Source organism: Lipotes vexillifer, unplaced genomic scaffold (assembly GCF_000442215.2).
Source record: "Lipotes vexillifer unplaced genomic scaffold, Lipotes_vexillifer_v1.1 scaffold674, whole genome shotgun sequence".
Classification (NCBI taxonomy): domain Eukaryota; kingdom Metazoa; phylum Chordata; class Mammalia; order Artiodactyla; family Lipotidae; genus Lipotes; species Lipotes vexillifer.
This window is the reverse complement of record NW_006785906.1, coordinates 259073-281820: the sequence shown is the minus strand read 5'-3', so window position 1 is coordinate 281820 and position 22748 is coordinate 259073. Positions and strand designations below refer to the sequence as shown.

Below are 22748 nucleotides of genomic sequence, written 5' to 3'. Positions count from 1 at the left end.
TTGAAAGTTTGCAAATATAGGTCAGAACACACAAGTTCTCCGATGGCTTTCCCTCCTTTAATTTGGATAAGAAATCCTTTCCTGCTGCCTCCAGCACATTCCCCTTAAACTCTCTTTGGCCAGAACAACACCTACTCCTAAACTGATCAACAGCAAAGAGCAATGGCATCGCCATGGACGGCTTTACCCAACCACAGTTCATCCCTCTGGGATGACACTTTTCACCAATGACCAGTATATCAATGAGCACAGATGATAAAACAATTTTACTATTTCATCTTAACTAACAGAATGTTAGGTGAAAAACAGTACTTGCATGGAATAAAGTTCATTGTTAGCAGTGTTGGCAGTAATGCATTAATACTGAAGGGATTCTAATACGTACCAGGGATTATACAGCATGCTTTCTCACTGGTTATCCCATTCAGTTCTTGTAACACCTTTGAGAGGCAGATACTATTATTCCAAATTTAGAAAATCAGATAACAAAATTCATAATTAAACGCATGTAAAATTAAGAACATATTTATCAATCTCTTTTAAAATACCATTTCAACTTTTGTTCTTACTAAAATCCCAGGATATCCGAACTGCATGAAAATTTACGGAAATTTAAAATTAGATAAAATGAAATTTAAGTGAAAAATGTAAGAAAATTAAAGTTGACCATAATCCCATAACTCAGCAAGAGCTGTTTTTTACAATTTTGCGTATTACCAATGCTTATTTTCAAAGAGATTCATGTATAACCAGTTATATACAGTTTTTAAGCCTACTTTTCACACTTCACATTATATGGTAAATGTTTTCCCATGCTATGATTTTAAAGATAAATGTAATGCCTAGGGGCTTCCCTGGTGGCGCAGTGGTTGAGAGTCCGCCTGCCGATGCAGAGGACACGGGTTCATGCCCCAGTCCAGGAAGATCCCACATGCCACGGAGCGGCTGGGCCCGTGAGCCATGGCCACTGAGCCTGCGCGTCCGGAGCCTGTGCTCCGCAACGGGAGAGGCCACAGCGGTGAGAGGCCTGCATACCGCAAAAAAAAAAAAAAAAAAAATGTAATGCCTATATTGTTAAAAATCTGTGTTAGCAAACCTTTTCAAGTATGTATTTGTGCGATGAACTCCCTCACACAAAATGTATGAACACATTTTTTTTGTTCCTTCCTTCCCCTCCTCCCCCACTCCTTCCTTCCTTTCAGAGAGAAGTCTGGAAGAATTACTGGACAAAGGTAAGGATACCTATTGAAATATCTCACATCAAATGATACTACCACCCATTTCACTCTGCCTTTAATAATGCTGGTATTATAATGAAAATTACTGCCAAGTTGTTTCAGAGAAGAAAAGCTTAGGTTTTCTGTAAATAATTTTGCCCAGATGATAGATTCAGCCAACCCTAGAGATGGAGAGGGGATCTAAGTCTGAAAATTGTCACAGGAGCCTTGCCTTGGGCTGAAGTGTTTGCAGTGCTTGGCTTGTCAGGGAGGTGTTACGTGGGAAATCCACCCTTTCCCTTTCCTCTCACTTCTGTCCTCTTTACGGGCCATCTCCTGAGCTTCCCGGACACGGGCAACCACAGCAAACAAAGGACCTTGGCTGGCTTTTGTTTCCAGCCACTGGTGCCGGTAGGGACCATGTGATTCCCATCCCCAGCCCTGCAGAACTTGGCCTTCCCTCATTTCCACCCTTTTTCTTCTCAAAGGATACAGGTTGTAGGTTCTGCTGAGGTGCTTCCACTTCCCTAGTTACAGAGCCACTTCCCTAAAGGAATTAGCAGCGCATCCCTTCCTTTCCTTTAATCTAGCTGCCCATACAACCCTGGCAACACATTAGAATCACCTGGGGAACTTTATAAAAACTACTGAAGTCTGCCGCTCCCCTGCCCCCCTTTAAAAAAGGATTCTGATTGGTCTAGGGTGGGATCCGAGCATGGGTACATATATATATAGTTTATTGTTCCCCCATGGGATTCAAAATGCAAATGCAAGCAGGGTTGAGAACTACGGAAAACGTCCTCACTGCATTGCAACTATGAGAAATTCCTCCCAATTCACATTGCTGGGTATCCCCTCCCTGCTGATACAGGTGCCCATATCCACTCCCCTGCACCACTGCCTTTTTTTTTTTTTTTTTTTTCACAGTAGGATTATAGCCCTTTTAGATTAGCACTGATTGTACGGGGCACTGAAAGAAATAAAGAACATTTTCTTTGTATACTTTTTTACACTAATTTTATTATTATACGTAAATAGTAGTCTTCATTTTTAAAGTCTTTCATATTTTTCAGTCTTTATTTTTAATGAAGTATTTCATGCCTACAAAAATACACAAACGTGTATATATAGGTATAAAGAATAATAAATCGGAGCACGGGCTCCGGACACGCAGGCTCAGCGGCCATGGCTCACGGGCCCAGCCGCTCCGCGGCACGTGGGATCCTCCCAGACCGGGGCACGAACCCGCGTCCCCTGTATCGGCAGGCGGACTCTCAGCCACTGCGCCACCAGGGAAGCCCCCCACTGCCCTTCTTGATGCTCTTTCAGCAGCATCTACTCTCCTCAATTACACTCTCTATCCAATTACCATCTCAAAATAGCCACTTGCGCATCTAACAAGGAGAGACAACACAGGATGCTTCAAACAACTTTCATCTCCATACCCCACCCCCAAATCCTGCTCCTCTCTCAATCCTGCCCATTTCAGTTAGTGATGCCACCACGCCCCCTCTTACTCAGGACCGAAATGGAGGAGGGAGTCTTGATTCATTCACCCCATATTCTCTTCACAGAAGTCCTTCTTCCAATCTGTAGGGCACATCCAATGTGACAGTGCATCACACCCACCGCACCTGTCTCCACTCTAGTCTAGGCTGCTTGTATCTCTTGGCTGGAACACTGCAACGGCCTTCTCACCTGTCTCCTGTGTGCAACTGCAGTCCCTAGAACGCAGCTCCACACAGGATCCAGAGGGATAAAAACATAACACATATTAAAGCCTTCCCTTACCTACAGCCCCCCTGGTTTTCCATCACAATAATAAAGTCCAAGTTCCTTAAGGGCCTTAATTTGTCTACCTCTCACACTTCACTTCCTACCACTCTTAGGCATACTCATTATGCCCAGGGACACCAGCCATTTTTCTGTCCCTCAAGCCCTTTCAACTTTATTTTTTCTCTTTCTGATACACTTCTGTCCTGGGTATTACCATAGCTGGCTTCTTCTCACACTTGGGACTCAGTTCAACAACCATGACCTCAGCGAAGGCCTCCCTGAATGCCTATGTAAATTCAAACTTTCTATCCTATGATCCTGTTCAGCATTTCTCGCTGGAAAAAGCTATCAGCAAGAAATTATGTATGTGTTCCTATATGAATCCCCCACTAGAATGCTGCAGGGGGTCAATGCTTGAATCAGTCTTCATCCTTACGGCAGCCCAGGAGCCGGCTACCTAAAACAGCATCTGGCAAACAGCAGGTGCTTAAAAAGTCACTGCAAAATGAAGGTTCTGGATAAGAGCTCTGAGGAAGAGGAATCAGGCATGTTGTTCATGTCACTAACTTATCTGAACAGATACATTTCCCCCTTAAGCCACAATAAACATTTTAAAATCACACAATGTTTCAATATAAACAGAGATAACAAAGCCCTCAAGTCTCATCCTCTGGAAATTAAATCTACTATACTCAGATTTTTTTTTTTAATATTTATATGGAAAAGAGGAAAATGAGAATAGGAAAAAGTCAATGAGATAAATTTTAGCTTTCTCCAGAAACATAAGTCATCTTATATCATTTCAGCAAATGAAATCCTGCTTCATAGTGTGCAGAATCTATCAAGATATACTTTGGAAGAAATGCTTTAGAAAAGTGTTCTTTACTCAGCACTAAGAATCAGTTCTTGAGAACAATCAACATGAAAAGAAGTGGCATGAGACAGGATAGTGAGAAAATGAGAGAGAGCGTTCTCCACTCCTCAGAAGCACATTTTCTCTCTGCTTGTGTTTAGCGTGTCAGAAATTGAGACATCAGGGATTGACACAGAGCTCAGTTTCAAACAGAGCATCCCACATTTCTGGGGCAATCATACTGAAAGGGCATGCTCGTTGAGTCTGCCTTTCTCAAAGGCTGAGAAATTCATGTCCTGATGCCTGGAAACTGATATTTTTTGAGTCAACACCACTGTAGGATTTAAATTTTCACAGCATCGGTCTCTTCCTCTCTACAGTGCTTTCCAGCTTGAATTTTACTTTGCAAACTATCAGTTCCTAAGTACTGTACAAAATATCCCAAAAGGAAAACATTACCCCGTGACATAAATAAAGTTTGGCCTCTCATAATGACTTCAATTTGCCCCAGTTCTCATATATCCAAACATCCCTTGGCTATCAACGTGTAAGTTATCAATCTGTTCAGCACCTTGGTTTGTCAGATCCACTTCACAGCAGCATTCTGTGCTAAGATGTAACCATTATCTCAGCTTCTGAAGATGAGGAAATTGACAGACTCCATCAAGCTCAGGTATCCAATAAGGGGCAAAATTTAGATTCAACCTAATCTTCCAGACTTAACATCCACCACTGTTCTACAGTACCCACACTCCCACCTGTACACACAGACTATAAGTCACATCCTGAAGAGTATTACTGTGATCAGAAGAAAAATAACAACTCTTAAATGCATTCCAATTCTAATAGCTGATTTTCAACCTAATTAGATGGTAATAGCATCAGACAGCAGAAAACAAAACAGAAAGTTAACATCCACATTAAATGGAATCCAAGAAACAATCTGCCAGATTAAATTGGTAGACTTTCCCTTTGGGCAGCTGAGGTTAAGACTGCTGAGGATATTTGAACTGATAATCTCAATATGCTTGTCTGTCAATTTGGAGGTGTCATTAGAATTTATCAATCTGTGATATAACATTTTTGAGGGTTTTTTTTAACTCAAAAAAAAAAGGACAACATGACAGATGCTAAGGCAACTTGACTTGATCTTAAAACCATAAAGCTCAAAGGACAGATTTGTCAATAATCAGCAAAGCCTTAACAGATTCTGATTGTTTAATCCAAGTCAAATTAATCAATTTCTTGTTTGAGTGTTAGTGATATGCCAGAGAAGGGGCATCTCAGCCCGACCAATCCATGCAGAAAACTGGAGCAGGGAGTCTCCCTGCTCCTCATGGAGAAGACTCAGCCAAAGGGAAGCAGATGCCAAGAAAGCAGGGGGGCTACAGGATGCTGGCCTGGCCCTGCTCCTTCTCAGCCGGTTCTACTTTTATAATACGACACTTGAAAATCTAGGGTCTTTTAGTGATTTGATGCTCACCCACCTCTCTGCCACCCCTGGAGCTCACTGGGTTTCCATGGCACTTATTAATGGGAACAGCAGTAGGCAGCGGCTGTCACAAGGCCCAGGTGCAGGGCAGAAGACGCCATTCTTTCCTGGAAGCCGAGCCTCATCTCCAGCTCAGCATCCACACCATGAAGCAGAAGAGTGGAAAGGAAACACTACTGAGCAGAACACTGAGGACATCCTCGACAGGACAGGGATGGAAGGCGTGGGGACTGTCCCCAAGCATTGTCTGTACTCACGGAGAAAGTTACAATGGAAGCCCTCTGGACTTTTAGGAATTATTATTTTTGGTCTATGCGTATGTGTGTGTTCAGGCTTGTCAGAATCTTACTAGCTATATAAGTACAGGTTAACATTTAGTACAGGCTGACATAGAGGTTAACATTTAGGCAAACAACCCAAGGTACTGCAGCCCATAAGGTCACTTAGTCAAGAAGAGTTGCACCTTATTCCTTATCTGCTGAAGCCTCGTGACTATGACCATGACCGTGACCCACCTTCTATCCACAACACTATTTCTGGGTTTTAAGGGGAGGAAAATTTGTTACTAAATTACACTGGGCAGTTTAGTACTTTTGATCCTCAGCTCTTCCTTGCAGCACCCCCAGTGGGATGAAGCCCCGGATGATGCGCAGAGGCATCTGGCCATACAGTGCATGCAGACACGAAAGGCCCGGGAAGCTCCCCAACAAAATCCACCTTCCATTTTAATAACTATCTAAAATGTTTACTCTCATTTGAATTAGAGAAATGAAAGACAGAATACCAACAAGATACAGTTTTAAAACTATCCTCTTGGCAAAGGGTTTTTTTTGTTGGTTTCCTTGTTTTGTTGTCAATGATATGTTAACGCCTACAACAGTGGAAGCAGGGGTTATGGAAAGAGGGGGCATTCTGACACCATAATGGCGGGAAAGTGAATTGTTCAGTCTTTCTGGATGAGAATTTAGGAATTCAGATTAAAAACGTATGGTTTTGGGGCACATATATTGGCCAAAAGTTTTCATTCCATACTGTGGATGTTCAGGGTAGAATTTTATATAATTATGACCAAGCTGAAACAAACTAAATTCTCAACAGGTGATAAGCTCATTATATTTTAGTACGGCCATATACTTCAGCACAGAACCACATTATAGATAGAGTTTTAGATATTTTGACAAAGAAATTTTTTTTTTTTTTCGGTACGCAGGCCTCTCACTGCTGTGGCCTCTCCCGTTGTGGAGCACAGGCTCCAGACGCACAGGCTCAGCGGCCATGGCTCACGGGCCCAGCCGCTCTGCGGCATGTGGGATCTTCCCGGACCGGGGCACAAACCCGTGTCCCCTGCATCGGCAGGCGGACTTTCAACCACTGCGCCACCAGGGAAGCCCCGACAAAGAAATATTTTAACATAAAGTGCAAAAAGATAGCTAAAAGAATATTAGAGTATAATTTCATTTTTGAAAAAAATACATTTTCACAGAGGAAAAAATTAGTCTAATATTGGACAAAAAGATAATAATTCTCTTATTCTGGATGGTAGAACTCAGTTGACTTTTCCTCTTACTACTTATATTTTCTAATTTTCTATACTGAACATGCCTTATTTAATAATGAGGAAGGTGCTCTAAGAAAAAGGTAAAATATCAACATTAGCCACCTCAGGTTTGAATTCATGTCACTCTGACTCTGTCACAGGTCAGAGCTGTGCTCTAACGCACAGCTAGGTTACATCTAACAGATGGAACCACATTCTGACATCAGAATCCCCATGCCAACCAACATGCCAGGAAATAATGCCTTACATTTAGACACATTTATAATACTGCCTTAGAAATAGCACTCCTTAGTCCTCTGTTCTTCTTGTAACACTCTGGAAAATTCGGCGACTAGGAATTCTGTTTAATTCAGTGAGAAAGATATTGTGATTATATCTAGAACTGGATGAATTTATTTATACTTCCAAACGAAATATTTTGTGTGTGCCAGTAACTCCTGCGGGCCTCCTCATACCTCTATTTTTGGCATCTATTTACTTTTCTATGTATGTCTATATATATTTTGCAGTAACAGACCTACAGCTGGCTACCAAGCTCTACATCTGTCAGGGGAAGGATAAGGAATTCTTTTTTAAAATTGTAAACAAGCAAAGTTCCCTGGACTTTAGGATGTAAGCAAGTCACACCTATGCAGCACACTGAAACATGGGGGTTACTAAATCCTGAACTGCAAAATATCCCACCAAAAATATCCCGCCCCCAAAATACCCCTGTGTGTATATGTATGTATGCCTACATATGTGAGAGAGGGAAAGAGAGAGAAAGGGGGCTGGTGGTGGGGCGGGGGAAAAGCCAGCAGAATTAGTAACCAAATAATTCCACTAATATTTTCATCTCAAATTTATAACTTGGCCTCAGGGATTCTTTGCCAAAAGGACACTCAGGGAATGCCTTGTCCAACAGCCTCATTTACAGAAAAACCTGAGATTTCAGAGCTTGAGGAGTCTACCCTGAGGTGTCAAACAACTGAGTGACAGCAGTAGGCCTACATTCCTAAACCAGGCCCAGTGGCCTTCCCACTGTGCCTTAATTACTTTTCTCCCATTGAAAACCACTCTTCTAATTATCTTATTTCCAATTTTCCTTGGAAGCAAAAAAAAAAAGTAAGAATTAACAAGCTTATACAGAGGAACATAAACTTCCTTAGGGTGAGACTCTCTAGCCTCTCCCTAGGCTCCATGGAAATCACCTCCTGTTCATCAGATTCTTTTGTTCACAGTTTACAACATGGTGGAGCATCAGAGAGGAAGTGGTAGACTAGGCATATGGAGATTTTAAAAAAGCCTGGATAGGACTTCCCTGGTGGCGCAGTGGTTAAGAATCCGCCTGCCAATGCAGGGGACACAGGTTTGAACCCTTGGCTGGGAAGATCTCACATGCCGTGGAGCAACTAAGCCCGTGCGCCACAACTACTGAAGCCCGTGTGCCTAGAGCCCGTGCTCTGCAACAAGAGAAGCCACCACAATGAGAAGCCCACGCACCACAACGAAGAGTAGCCCCCACTCACTGCAACTAGAGAAAGCCCGCACGCAGCAACGAAGACCCAACACAGCCAAATAAATAAATAAGTCTATTTATTTTTTTTAAAAAAATCCTGGATAATCTATAAACTTCAGAGTCCTTGCTCAGATGCCTGAAGTGGACTGTAGTGCTAATGCTACAGTGCTACCTACACCAAACTTTAGATGGTAGATGGTCAAGAAGGGGAGCCATATAGTCCATGCATCAAACAGCTTTCTTTCCTTGAATCTTTCTCTCCCATGGGACAGGACAACAACCCTTTTTCGTCTAAAGCAAAAATATTCTAGAACATTCAAACAGCCTGATTTTCCTGGCATGAAACCATGTCTATTTTGGCAAGGTCCAAAGGTTCAACTGATTGCATGTAACTGATAATTGAGGTTAAAATGGACTTCCCAGCACAGCAGTGAAGAATAACTGATGGAACAGTTGGGTACACTTTCCAAAATGCAGTATGTGTGATTTATTTTTATGCAACTCATTTCATACCTCATAGCTGATATCTGGAAGAAAGAAAGCAGTTCTGGTAGGGGGAACAGATGATTTCATTTGGCAAAGTAATAATGTCTGGGGAAATGTGAGGAAGTCCTATGGCAAACTTCAGCAAAGTGTTTGAGTTTAGAAGTACCACTGGCCAAAGACCACCATTCTCTACGTTTTGCTCACAAAGAGACTCTCTTGGCAGTATAAAGAGCTCCCTGACCAGCAATTTAATTCAATTTTCACAATGGGATGTAGTACATAAAGACTTTCTGTACCTGGCAATTAAAGGCTTCAAACCCTAACACGTAGATATGCAGCTATTTTATGGCAACAAGGATGAGAACACACATATTCACTATGGACAACATTTAACAACTGTACTAATACATTACAGAGTATGACAAGAAAGCTGAGAGTTACAAATCAGATATATGTTTGCCATGTCTCCATTTTTGTACATGTGGATGAGAGAAAATGCAACACTGATAAGAGTTAATTTTGAAAAAACACCTATATAATTTTTTTAAAGCATCTATAAAGCTTTGTTCCAATAAAATCATTTTAATGTTTGCTTTTTAATATCCATTTTCAATATCTGTGCTCAAACAAAACATTTCAAATTGTTGCATCCTAGCATCCAAGTCCTTGCCACTGGTAACACCATTTTTTAAAATTCATTAAAGGTTTCAAATTGTAAACAAATTTTGCAAGTTCCTCCCTTCCCCCACTCCAAATAAACAAACCACTATTGCTCCTAGCCAACCCAACTAGCTGAAAGGCATAAACCTCTCCTTGCTATTCTAGAAGATAACTGTTCAGACGCCAGTCCCTGCAGAGTTCAGATGCACAAAGCCTATCAGAAGGTACCAGGCAGGAAGAACTGTGCTTAGCAAGCAGCATGTGCTACCGGACCTTTTTTCTTTAGGGTTAACATTTTTGTGTTATCTAATCATTTAGAAGTAATACAGCTCTTTAGACTTTTGTAACACTCAGCCATTTGCAGTGCACTGTAGGAAACAACATTTCATTATTTATCATAAATTACTCAGAGCTGCTCATGATGAAAGATGAGCATCAATGTGGTACCACAGAAGGTCACTTAGAAGCTTAAAAACCAAATGATAAAGGAGAAACACGGATTTAATACTGACTTTGTTACAGCTTTGCTGCCTTCCTTTCAAAAATCTCTTCTGATCAAATACACAAAGGCCTAAACAAATAACTAAAAAAAAATTTAAAAAAAATTACCCTTATCTAAGTCAAAAAAAAAAAAACAGATAAACTGAGAATATTCCAAGCAAATAACAATAGTATATGTCAACTGGCTTATTATAAATGTTGACATTAGTGAAAATTATCTGATCAGTAAGAAATATAGGAGAGACACCACTGGCTCTTAATACTAATTTAACATTCGCACTTACACAGTGTTATAGCCCCTCTATCTGGTAACAAGGGGCAACCAAGTAAGCCCGCAAGAGTGATGAATCTGATTTTAATCTGAAGGTTCTTCTTTATGGTGAACAAGGTGGGGTGACACAACTAATTTTAGCTGTCGATATGTAAATGAACGGCTGTAGTTCCTGCATCTACAAGAGAAGCTCTCTGGCAGGCCAGCCAGACATCCATCCTCAGGGTTCCTGAGACATCAGTGTCTTTCTCCCCCCTCTCATTCCCCACCATGTGATGAGTGCACACAGGGCATCAACAGTGCCTTTGCCTTTTGAATGTCATGCAGTGTCAGCACTCAATCCCAAAAGGTGCTGAGTGGCTTCTGGAAAGACGACCTCAGATGAAACAAGAGGGATGGCATGGCAATCAATTCACAGAGTAGCTTCTTGCCTCCAGAAAATCTTAAGTCACAGGTTAATTAAGACGAAGCAGTAAAAATCAAGCATATCTTCTTGTTATTCTCCTTGGGTCTCCACTTGCAAATTTTTAGATATCTGAAAGCTACTATTTTGGGTTAAATCTAGGGCTGTGTTGATGTGACGATGCAAAAACTAAACATTTTAAAACACATCAATTCTACTGATTCTTGCAGCACTTTGAAGAGGCACTGGAATGAAGTCAATACTCAAACAGATTCAGCACGAGTCAAGACCATACCTAAATGACGTGGGACAAATTAGCCTTGGAGAATCTTTACAATTTGTTGCTTGTTCCTCCCTCTAAGTCATCCTGGAGACCTTGCATCTTGTGAAAATAACACAGATTACTGTGCACATTCCTTGAACCAACCGTGACTGTGATTTCGCATGGCAGCCTAGCAAAGTCCTCCCAAATCCTCCCTCCTGAGTCAGGCCCTGCCCTAAGGAAAAGGTGAAGCTGTTTCGTTAATTCCAAGAGGTCCTCTATGCCCACCAGGCCAGACACACAGATGTGAGCCAGCTGTTATGTCCCTTTAAAGCGGTAACCTGTTTGTTAATGACCTTTCACTCCCCTGGCCTCACCTGCCCATTTCTCTGCCTAAACAAATTCTCCCTTGAAACTACCTATGCCTGCTCTCATCACTACTTTCTGAAAGGGCTTAATATATTTTTCAGTTGGAATCACACATTACACTTAATTATTCGCTGGAATATAAGTTGTGGGCTCCTCGACAAAACCATAAATGCAGATAACGAATTGGCTTTCTCTTGTATCACGCACTCTAATGCTTGCAGAACTGTATGTATAAAGTCACTCTTGGAAATAAGTATGGTTTACATGTGTAAGATGTGTGAAAAGCATGGTAACTTATGCTGTATCAGAAACACTCCTGCAACACTCCTTTCTTGTGATAGAAAATTTTATGTAATATAAACACAAGGTGTCCATTCAGAAAGGATAAAATTGAAAAGGAGTGTGGGCATCTCACTAAGCCAGGATCCTGAGAACAAAGGAAGCTGCTGAAGCTGCGAAGACCCTCTTTGCCTTTACTAGACTGTGAGGCATAAACAACAAACACTGAGAATTACAATCCAGTGTCTATAAATGGAACGATCCACACATTCGGGCTACCACCCTGGGAACATGAAGTGTAGGCCAAAGGAATGTTTTGAAAGAGTTCTTTTATACAGTTAAGTTTGTACCGATGTATATAAAAAGTGCACAAATCATAAGCATGCAGCTTGGTGAATTCTGGGAAAAAGAACACACCTATGTGATAAGTACCCAGATCATTAGTATATTACCAATATCCTAAAGCCCCATATCTTCGGCCTTCTTCCCGTCACTACCTGCCGCCTTCCCAAAGACAATCACTATCTTGACTTCTAACGTTTAACATTATATATACAGAATCATTTTTTTGTTCTCTTTTTGCTCACCGATGTATTGAGGAGCTATCTTAAAAGACTTTGAGCACAGCTCATGACCAAATTAAAGACCATGTGTCCTACAAATTACCTCTTTCCAACCACCTACCTTTTTTATGTGAATAAACACCTTATGATTCTTTGAGAGGCTTACAGCATCTAGTAAATCTTTGAATTGGTCATCCCACCTGTTCGTATGTGACCTAAGCCCTCCCTTATAAGACCCAGCGCTACAAATTAGCCTTTGCATTTTCCTGTCATTTGATCCTTAAAAAAGACCAGGTAATTGGTTAGTATACCCACAACTGGTTGATTTCTACAGGCTACATCCATCCTTAGCAATACTACTAAAGACGGCCCAACTTCTGCAGACTGGAAGAGCCATTAAGTAACACACTAAAGCTACCATCTTTTTCATCCTTATAAGATCAAGGCTAATAATCCAAGGCCCAGGGTAAGACACTGCCTTCAATAAGGCATTACTTCCCATGAGCAAATGAAATGCATTTCTATTTCTCCACATCTGCATTTCACAGCAGGAACCCAACTCAGCCAACACTTTAATGCTGACACCACCAGTGAAGACACAAACTCCTAGACTAGAAAAAAAAATCTTCACAGAACCAAGACCAATAATTGAACTGATTCATGGATCTTATTCTTTACTTTTTCAAAAGTTTAATAACTTCTAATTAGAGAGATAATTCATGACCATTAAACTTTGAAACTACAGCAAAGTGCAATAAATTAAATGGCATTCCTATTCCACAATCCAGACATCATCACCATTAACAATTCTGCATACTTTCCCTGACTATAGTTACTACTTATTAAATCTATTAGTCGACATAGCTTTATATAATCAGCATCTTATATAATTTTCTACCCAAGAAGTTTTAGATAATTATGTAGTAAACATTTTCCAATATATTTAAAATTATTAAAAACACGAATCAATGGCTTGGTAAATCTATCACATGGGGAAAGTAAAATTTATTTTATTTATTATTTCTTTTATTTGAACCTAAAACATACAAACGCACATTCACTTGCCAAATATTTGGCTGTGGTATTCAAGACTTTTCACTGAATAAATTTCTGTTACCTTTCTTGTGAAAAACCACACCGCAAATGTATACTGTGATTTTTTTTTCAGTTTCAATTTATTTACTGAGGAATGTGAACCTAAAGCCACATGTGGAACCATCCAAGTGCAGACTTCTTATGGATATATAAATATATTTTCCCTTAAAATTACTCACAACGTCTTCAAAAAGCATTTTTTTCAGTGACTTCTCTTTATGGAGTATATCCAAAGTAACCAACTTAGTTCTAATAAAAACCACAATTCATTCATTGGTTTGAATATTATTTAAATACATTACTTAACTACAGTAACAAGAACAACCAGCTTAAATAGGTTTGGGAGCTAATACAACTAACATTTGGAAAACACACCTCTCATTTGTTGAAGGCAGAAGCCCTACCAACTGTGACCGTTTGGCATGAAGAGGGCATTTGTCAGTTTTTTTTTTTTTTTTAACACAGAAAAGAATCTCACACTGAAGACTCAGTTAAATGGAATTCAGTCAAGACAGTGTTTAATATAAACATTGCTGCACCCCATTTTCACTTTTCTTTTCCTAGAGTCTCTAGATTTTGCCATCACGCTGACAAAAACTTTTGTTTAACAATAAGTTTGGGTAAGCAATCTCATTCCCTCTCTTCCTTATGAGTACAGCGTCATTCTTAGCCTATAGAAGTCATTCACAGTCTTATGGGATTTTGACAATACTGGTTTCCTGACGTTACAGTATTCCTACCCTTCAGCATAGCTATTCAAAGACTATATAACCTGATCTTAGTATTTGATCTATTTCTGTTTTCTTTTTATGAGTTAGCAAAAGTAAACATCACAATCATCTTCCATTTTAACCTTCAGAAAATCTGTTCTTAGGGACCCTTGCTACACATCAAAATCAAACTAGTAAGTAATGATTGGGTCCAGTTGGTGGTATCTTTGGCAGACTATCAGGGTCTCACCAAAGTTCCTCTTCTAAGTACCATGGGCTAGACAATGGTGGGTAACCTGCAGGATGGTTCCAAAAGAGAATTCAGCCGCTCTGCAGGAAACACTGCATACATGCAACACCCAACATTTACTTGGTAGGGTTGGTATTTTAGGGTCAGGAGAACCTCAAGGCTGTTACTCCAAATGCTCCCTGACACGTTTCCACAGGCCACTCTCAGCATACGATGCAGTAACCACTGCAATCAAAAGCAAGTTTAGAATAAGCAGAGAGGACATTTTTGGCTAGATTTCAGGAAGCAGAGAAATAAAGTCTGTAACTGTTTTCTGTCACTGTTCTATTGAATCACCTATAAGCAGCCACAGGAGGAAATAGAGAGTTAAGAAGATCAAGGAATAGAAGTTTAGAAGAACACATTCTTTATCTTTTGTTGAACTATCTCCCTGAATTTCTCCTTGTACTGGAAACCAGGGAAATTTCTCTGGTTATTAAAGGCTCCCTTTACTATAGCAAAGAACAGGTATGAGCAGATGTACCATTTATGCAGTTTATAATGGCAAATGTCACTGGCTATGAGCTAGGGGCTTGAAACAGGTAATATACATAGATATATCAACACTGTGTCAATGCCTTAGGATTTAAAGTGGGCAGAGATTACCTATGAAATGATCTTCCCATCTTCCTGATTCTTCAAACTATGCCACTTACACATGTCCTAGGCAAATTATATAACCAATCTAAGCCCAGCTCGATTACCTGCATAATTTAGATAATCAGACTAGGCTACAGGCCTAAATGCCTGTCTTTTAATCCTTGTTTCAATAAATAAATAAGACAAAGTATGTAAAGTGTGGACCCTCCTAGTACATAGTAAAACTCGACAAATGGCAGCTCTAGTTATTACCTAAATTCTCAAGCCCTTTCCATGACTGAGATTCTGTGAAGAATTCTTCCCCATGTCTAAAAGTAAAATTCAAGGCACAGAAATCAATTAGAGTCTGAACCCAAAATGATGATAAGGGTGTGATTTTCTCTTAGTGAAATTCTAACTCGCTGGCAATTCACTGGAAGATCAGGCCAAAGGTCATATGTAGTCACAGGAAGGGTATCTTAGGAAGTAGGCTAATATGTTCAAGAGTTCTTATCAAACGCTTAGCATAAAAATTCTCTTCTCATAACCCTGGCTGTAATGTATTACTGCTAAAGCAGTTGCATCGATTCAGAAGATTTTTTTCTTGGTCTTACAGTGTATATTGCATCCATGATACATACTATCACTTCTAGGAAAAGTCCTCAAAGACAAAATCTTATCATTGGAAGCTGCTGAACTTCTATTATTAAACTAAATTCTGAATTCAGTTTACAGACTTGTTTCTGACGAGCCTCTTTGTATGCCTGGGAATGGCAATCTATGATTTATGTACAATCACCAACATGTCTTGAAAAATAAAGGCTCATAACAAAAAGAAGTAATACTTTGAAATATAATTCAGGATGAAGTTTCCAAAAAACACAGACTCGAAACAAGATGTTTTCAAAATGCTAATATTAAAGTTCCCTGAAGTACAAAGTATACATCTAAAAGAGCTCTTTGATGGGCACAAGCAAGCCATTAATCCTCTGGAATCTAAACCACAATAACTCTTCAATTAAGAGGGGGAAGAGAATGCAATGCAGACATGATCCATTTTTACCAAAGTTCTCTCCAAACTCCAAAGATTCAATGACAATAAGACAGTATGGGAATGGAACTAAAAGGAACCATAAGCACATCCTTTCTTTCATCAAAAATCTTCAGATTCTTGCGGATTTCAGATTTCCAGATGATTATAATTCAACAATCTCACTCATTTTCTCCCAAATTTCAGTTCCTCTCTTTGAGAAACATATGTGCAAAACAGACTACAGAACCATCTACCAAGCAAAGGATGAGAAATGGTGGGCTCCAGTTTGTGATTAAACTTCCAAGGTGATTTGAGGGAGATTTCCACACCATATTCTATTGTGTGTGTCAGGGTATCAGAGAGGAATACAGGAGAGATCCAAGGGCATGCAAGAATAATCATCCCTCCTTGTGATGGAAGATCCCTCAAGCTAGATATAGCAAACTAGCTCCAATATTTCAACTGAATTCAATGGCCTAATGTGGTTTTGGATGAAAATACCTATCTAGTCTATCCATTTCCCATTTCTCTTGACATAAAAACAGTAGAGCGTTTGCAGCTTATAAGCTCTTTTAGAAGTGGTATACGAAGCAGGTTATTATCATCACCCCCTCATAATCCCAGAGGAGGAAGTTAATGTTCAGAGAGAATAAACTGGTTCTTTGAGGTTGCACAGTTATCATGGTATTCAAGGCTACAGGTTTTTTGGTTTTTTTCTTTCTATACCAAATGTTGTCATCCGCCCACTGAAGTTCCTGAAATACATGGTCATGACTGACTTACATTTTCAATACTATTGCCTACAAAGGAGGCACTTTCCTAATCCTTAGCCAGCTTGCTGTCACCACTCCTCCAGTGTGATGGACACTGTCAGGGCCACTGCACTGTGAGAAGGTCACAGCCAGCAGGTAAACCTGAAGGAAGCCTGCACACCTCTGTAAACTCCTTTTGGGTTGTATGCTTACCAACACTCAATGGCGGTAACAAACCTGTTTATATCAGTTGTTCTTATTGCGATTATGTAATTTAGTTAAATTTTATGAAAGCCAATGATTGTAGAAATGAAAGATAACTGTAATTTCTATTAAAACATAGCTGAATGCTTTGAAGAAACTCCGAACGGTGAGTTGTTGAAAGAAAGAAAGAAAGAGAGAGAGAGGGAGGGAGGGAGAGAGAGATAGAAAGAAAAAGGAAGGAAGGAAGGAAGGAAGGAAGGAAGAAAATTACTTTGAATTATATGGGCAAGAAAACTGTAAAAGAAAAAAAAACTATAAAAGATTTCCGGGGCAGGGGGGATATTATAGTATCTATGAAAAATCTGGGTTAAAATTCCTTCACCAGTGTCTTTGAAGAAGAAACAAGTAATTAGAGGTGTGGCTTATGGAAAAGAAAAAGAAAAAGACGCTAAGTTCAAACTAAGAGACACATTCAAAAAAACGCCTATGTCCAAGATATGGGAGAATGAATGCTGTATACATTTGAAGTTTTATTTTAATTTTCTGTTTTTTAAACCATTACTTTTATAGACTTTTAAAATTAACTACCAGCATAGTAATACCCCAAATCAGGGTTTAATAAATATTCATTAAAATAAATTTAAAAATCAAAACATGACATTACAAAAACATAACTATATGAATGTATATAATAGCGCATATTCAACTGTACAATTGTTTTATGGAATCAGATAATAAGTACTGCCAAAATTAGCATGATTTGTAAATCAATCTATGTGGGACAATAAATGGCCATTAGTCTTCCACCGAGTTTTTGGAATCTTCAAAAAAAATGTTTTTTAATTAAAAAATAAAACACCAAGACAATTTAATAACTCAATTGCATAAATGGGTAGTTTTTTTCCTGAAGATTCTACATCAACTTAATCTAACATGTCTTATCAAAAGGGTTGACTTTTAAAACAACTTGAAATGACAGGGCAATGTTAAGAATATCTAAGAAAATTTATTTTAATGACTACTGCTTATAATATAAGCTAAGAAATAAAGAGCTAAAATAAAATAATCAAAAGTCTGTAAGGGGCCTTCAGACAAAGCCATGTAGATCCAATTCTTTAAAAGACTGGGTAAGGCAGGAGTACCTGAAGTCCTCAGAGAAAAAGTGGTAAAAATGGAAAACCAAACTAACCATGTGTCCTACTACTTTCATTAATAATCACATGAATGGATTTAGGTACATTTTCATCCTGATATTACAAAGCTTTAAACTGAGTCTATTCCTCCATCCTGCCTTCCATATGTACATGGTTCTGGAGGAAACACTTTTTTGGGTATAGACAAGTAAAATTTCTAGGATCCAAAAATGTCTCAGTGGTATTTGCCAAGGCAGTACCAGCTCTGTGCCTCACCCAACACAAAAGTCTGAAGATAAAAACAGATTCAAAGGGAGAAAAATGAATTTCAGTTCTATTCACAAGCAATTCAAATGCATTTTACAGACTTAGATTTATGGCTCTTTCCTCGCTCTTACATATTTCAGGGCCAACTTTCACATTCCATTTTTGACACCTGAGATAGAATATTGAGATATGTTTGGCACTGGATAGGAGAGGTTATGAGGAAAGAATTTCTACATAAGAAGGGAGCTGAAAATCATCCTTCATCTCATTGCGCTGTGTAGAGGGGGAAGAGCCAGGAGAGTATGCCAGGGGGAAGAGAGATCTTTTTCCTCCAAACACTAGACCTCCCAGGATGGCACTGCTTTCAAACTCTGCACCGACACTCTTGCTTATGGCTTCAACCTGGATTTAGAAAAGTTGGTTTCTTTAGTAACAGAGAGAAGCTGCCACACACCAGCTTTTTTTGTTTGTTTGTTTTTCTTTCTGACAAATATGTGGATCAACACTGTGTTAAAAAAAATAAAAATAAAAAATAAAGGCTGTCCGGGAAATTGCACAGATACAAAGGTGGCTGGATTCACCAATCAAGCATGCAAAAGGAGCTCTCAATTAGCACTGCCAACCCCTTCTAGCTCAGTCACGAGTAGCGGAGGAGGAAGGCTTCAACCACAGCCTCAAGGCACTGAGACCAAATTAACAGCGCTCTAAAAAGAGCCTTTTGCCGATTCTATGCCCACACCCCTCCCCCCCCCCCTTTTTTTTCTGTTAGGATCATGAAGCAAAAGGTAAGTGTCTGAAGAGTAAAATGTACAGTATAATTGACTAAAGCAGAAAAGCCTCGTAATCCTGTATTAAGGCCAAAGGAAATCAAAACATACTCAGGCTGCAGCATGTGCTCATAAAGAAAGCTCTCAACTGGATTTCATAAGGAATACTGATCTCAAACTCTGAATCCTCTCACTTTGGCTACCATACATGATTGGGGTCAGTCCTTTCTATGTTGGAATTCCTCTGAAGGCCTCGATTCATGCATCAATAGATAGAAGACAACATAGGAGTAAACTTTATTTAAACAAATTATACCTGAGGCTGCTTATAAAGCAACTCAGAGTACTTTTACTGAAAGACTGAAGATGTTTTAAAAGAATAGGTAAGGGTTCCCCTGGGGGTGCAGTGGTTAAGAATCCGCCTGCCAATGCACGGGACACGGGTTCGAGCCCTGGTCCGGGAAGATCCCACATGCCGCGGAGCAACTAAGACCGTGCGCCACAACTACTGAGCCTGCGCTCTAGAGCCCACGAGCTACAACTACTGAGCCCGCGTGCCACAACTACTGAAGACCATGTGCCTAGAGCCCGTGCTCCACAAGAGAAGCCACCGCAATGAGAAGCCTGCACACCACAACAAGGAGTAGCCCCCGCTCGCCTCAACTAGAGAAAGCCTGAGCCCAGCAACAAAGACCCAACATAGCCAAAAATAAATAAATAAATAAATTTATAAAAAGAAAGAGGATAGATAAGAAAATTGTCAATGTTATCAATGGAACTCTTCAAAATTACAAGTTTGGGTAAAGTTTGATTTAAGCAGACTTGGTTACACTAAAATTATCACCCCACCATGTTTAAACATCAATGATACACTTTATATTTATTTCTTTACTAAATACACTATTCAAGATTTGTGATCTTACTCATTGGAATTAGCTATGTACCTTCCAAATATGACCCAAAGAATAACCCATTGAAAGTGGCTCTTTGTCTTTAGTACTTGAATTTAGCCAAGGACTCTGGTCTTCTGTTAAACAGTGCTTTCTGCTGAGTAAAATAGCAATCCACATGTGCACTGACAGCATTCTGCATATGCATCTGCCTTTCAAGTCTGCAAATACAATTCAATGTGCCATAAAAGGTTGCTTACACACTGGTCAAAATCACTGTTCCTCTACTGTCTGCAGTAAACCTCCCTTTGGACTAAAAAAAAATGTGTAAACTAACCCTACACTTACAGCTGTAAAATGCTTCAAAGACATTTGGGGGGAAATAATCTCTTAAAGGCAGTGTGTTAAAGATATTTGTTTTTAAAGCATCTGAAGGAAAGGCAAGTCCTGGGCAACTATTTGGGAACCCAAGAGACCCCAGTAACACAGAAGAAAGTTCTGGTCTGGCTCATGCTCTAAAGGTTGCAGGATGAGAAGAGTCAACTTCCAAACCCCCCTTCTCCTCCCTCTGCCTTTCAAATTCAATCTTTCTTTGCCTTTAATCCTACAGAAAATTAGAAACAGTCTCCTAAACTGGGCCTTCCCATAGCAAATATAGCTTTCTGCTTTTGCAAAAATCCTATTACCCATTAGCAAGGGTGTTTATTCTAGAGTGAACCAGCCTCTTCCACTCCAGAGCTGTGCTGCCTTTACAGACAGGATCCTTCTGACTGACCTAAGACGAGCGCAAAGACATTCATTCTATACGCCTTGTGTTCAATTTAAAACCATAGACCCTGGCAATTAAAGAATTTGTGAGTTAGTCTCAAGGGGAAAAAAAAAAAAAAGCATCATTCTTAGTTGTCCTCAGGTGCTACAACACAATCCATGCCTTTCACTTAAAAAAAAAGAAAAAATCTACTGAAGTCTGGAAGTAGGAGCTAGAAAAAAAAAGGGGGGGGGCGGAATTTCCTGGGAACTTTGGCGACATAATCGAAACAAGTGAAAAATATAAATGCAAGATATTCAGCCCATTTTTCAGCAGTACTGATGACCCCTCAAATGAAATCTTTATTTCCTTTTGTTAATCATCCTACAATCTTGGACTCATACAACCTACCTATTTAAACTCATCTTTTACGGAAACTACATAATCTTCCTTTCATTAAAATTTCCCTTGTTGATATAGGCAAACCAGGTCAGTTTCTGCTGGATTTGCATACTTGCAAATCCCTTAATTCAACTCCTTGTTGAAGGTTTAAAAAAGAGCAAGAGCTGAACCTCAGATACACATAAAACAAATACTGCTTCTATGTCTAAGTGAACACTGATACCATTTACAGATTCTCCCCCCACCACCACCACCCTACTCCTTGGGGCTGAGAGCCGTGTCAATAATCATTATTTATTAAACAGGCTGCCATTCCCTTCTACAGAATGTAGGAAGGGAGCATGGAGGAGTAGAAAATAATTACCTTGGGTTTTTCTTTAAAAACCTCTGGAATGGAAAGCAAGGAAATCAATTCAGAAAGAATATGGAATATCCCCCCATATGCAAGCCCCCCAACACACACACAAGGCTGAGAAGTACATCCACACTCCATTATTCATATCAACTGTAACAAAAGAAAAGATAAAAAACCTGGGGTCTTCAAGATAAACGCATCTATTTTCAATCCATTGAATACGTTTGCACATACACTTGCACATCCTTTACTCATCCACAAAACTCAAGCAGCTAGATTTGTTGAGAGAAACCTCTACACACCTCCTGAGAAAATGTGCTCTCAAAAACGACTGCTTCAGCCAAAGGAGAGAGAAGCAGCAAGTTACCAGTTTGACTGCCATTCTGGTTTGTGGCAGATTCCCTCCCTTCCCCTCCCCTGTCTCTCAGTTTATCTTTTGGCCTATTTTTTTTTTTTCCAAAGCAGAGTAAAAGCATAAGGAATATCTCTCCTTGGACTTTAGCCACAAATACAACAAATCCAAAACCAAAAAAGTTTCAAGGATTAAATAACACCCCAGCTAAGACCACAGGTCAGAGAAATGAAAAATTGCCAGATGACTGAAAGCTTGGTACTCCTACTCAAGAGTTAATGATGAGCAGTCTTGCTTCCCCTCCAGATGTTATGGCTCAAAACAGAAATACAGTATAAAGAAGGCAGAGCCAGGCAGTTTTTGGAGAAAAGCCTTGCACAGAACTTGAACTGGCAGGCTGGGGGTTTGTCCTAAATAACCTTCACAGGTTGCACAAACCGTTCTCAGATCCTGATAGATAGTCAGATTAAGAACCTTCCTAAAATTTCCTTATAATAAGAACAAGGTGAGGTGGTGGGAGGGTGCTGGGAGGTCAGTTAGTCATCTAAAACATGTATAAAGGTATAGGGAAAATATACACCTCCCAGACAGATAGAAAGCTGTCATGCTTGGGGAAACTGGCCAGTAGTGGCAGCAACTGAGCCAAGGGTGAAGAAGCTACATTCAAAGACTGACCTGTTTCAAATGAGTTGATTTTCTCACCCTTGAGTGCACAGAACTCTGTCCCATTTTGCCTAAATTTTTCAGGCATATAGGGAGGGGAGACGAGGTTCACGCTCCACCTTTGGGAAACGAACAAAGCAAACGCCTGGCAGCGCTGAAAAAACTCCTCCTCCCTCAGGACCCTAGAGGCGGCAGCTCTGCAGGGCTCCCTTCATAATTCCCCCTAGTTAACTCACTCTCGGCGGCCACAGAATCCGTTTCTGCACCTTGGAATGGCCATGGGCAGGGTAGGAGGTGATCACTTTAGCCCTTCGCCATGGA

At 39.9% G+C, this 22748-nt stretch overlaps 1 protein-coding gene across 2 annotated transcripts in view; it reads right to left on the bottom strand.

Moving 5' to 3' along the window:
* Window positions 1-22748, bottom strand: part of NRG3 (neuregulin 3) — a 1098053-nt gene that overhangs the window by 1074059 nt on the left and 1246 nt on the right. The gene's annotated exons all lie outside the window — the stretch shown is intronic.